The sequence below is a fragment of the Camellia sinensis genome, chromosome 7 (genome assembly GCF_055761805.1).
Source record: "Camellia sinensis isolate YWXY chromosome 7, ASM5576180v1, whole genome shotgun sequence".
NCBI classification, from domain to species: Eukaryota; Viridiplantae; Streptophyta; class Magnoliopsida; order Ericales; family Theaceae; genus Camellia; species Camellia sinensis.
The window spans coordinates 172,255,065-172,256,932 of record NC_138967.1 but is presented as its reverse complement, the minus strand read 5'-3'; positions in this window follow the sequence as shown (position 1 = coordinate 172,256,932).

Below are 1,868 nucleotides of genomic sequence, written 5' to 3'. Positions count from 1 at the left end.
TGACACTACTAAAAAAAACATTTTTTGCGACCATCACAAGCCATCACAAATAATAAAAATACAGTCGCAAAAGATTTTTTACGACGGCTTACGCGACTGCAAATTGGGGGCGCAAATATGGGGGTGGCAAATACTTTTTGCGACGGCAAAGCAACGGTCGCAAATTATTTGCGACTGCCTAAACTACTTTTTGCGACAGCTATTTTGCCATCGCAAAAAAATTAAAAAATAAAAAACACTTTTAGCAACCATTGTTTTATTGTCGCAATTAATTATTTATTAAAAAAATCATATAATGGTGTGCTACAACAAAAAAAAAATCAATTACAAGCACCAAACAATTTTTTATTAATGAAAAATAACAAAATTAACAAATTAATTAAATTTATAATAGACATTATCCATTAACCATCATTAAATACACTGTACAAAAAAATTCAAGTCTTCTGGAAAAAAAAAAAAAGAGCAACATAATCTTTGGCTCCCAACATCACCCACTCGATCGTATCAACTATTCCCTCAACAAAATCTGCAAAAACATATACCAAACCATGAACGAGTAACAATTCAAATATTATATTATACTACTATTATCAAATCTTAATATTGAACCTGAACCCAGCAAAATCTGTAAATGAATTAGTCTGGAGAAAGTAAAAACAGACTTTGTATCACACCAGACTCCTGCCGCAGTATCCAGAACTACACACAGAAACATGACAAATTTGAGAAAAAGGCTCAAGTGTAGATTTTGTACACCAACAATTTCAACACATTAGCTGGATTACAGGGAAAAAGAAAATAAAGGAAAATACTTGCAACACTTGATGAGTCCTCCACTATGCGTCCACCACCAAGTGCACTACCAGACGCATGGAGCCTTGCATTTACAAAAACCTACAGGAGCATAGCACATCTCAATGACTAGTTTCTAGATACCAAACAGGAGAGGGGAAATGTCAACTAACAGTGGGGTCTTTTTCTTTTTCTTTTTTTGGTTGGGAGTTTAAAAGAAAAACTTGCCGCTGCATGTTGATATCTAGGAGATGGTGAGACACCAGGAGCAATTGCCCATTCCCACCGACCATCTCTATGTTTTGCAAGTCCATATGCACTGGCCAGTGGCTGAAAAAAAAATCATTAAGAGAGGATGTAACAAGTCAAACATGTATGATAATAGAAGAGGTGTATCTTGACCTTGATAGGGAGAAGGAATCATATAGACAAAATTGTACAATACTAGTCATAGCAGATACAGCAGTATTCAAGACAAACATACTAGCATGAACCTCTACACACACACACACACACACATAACTAAATATATATGCATGAATTAGACAGCTTCATAATAAAAATTTAAGTAATCATATAAGAAAGAGAACAAAACTTAACGCCCAAAAAAAAAAGAAGAGATTGTTCTTTTTGATGTTTAAACCATGTATTAGACTAAATTTAACAGCAACCAAAACAAGCTCTCCATTTGCATACTCCTCATATGCTTATATGCAAAAAGTGTAAAAATACACAAGTCTTTGGGGAGTGTTACCCAAAAATCAAAATTTTGATGCGTTTTTCCTAAGCCTTGCTTGAGGCAACCTCAACAACACCTTTTAAAGTTTTAATGAAAATCATGAAAGTAAAGAGTGCCACCCATAATGAAAGCTCTTAAACATTCAATGACTAGACACCATCAAAGTAGATATGGAACACTGCCAAATTGACCACTCGTTGACAAACAAAAATAAAAAATAGTAAACAATAAGTTCTACACCTTAAAAACAAACCAGAAGATAGGCAAAGGAAGATTGTTCAACAAGTACAACTGCAGGCTCCCCAAGGAAGGAAACCAACAACCAACTTTAGGG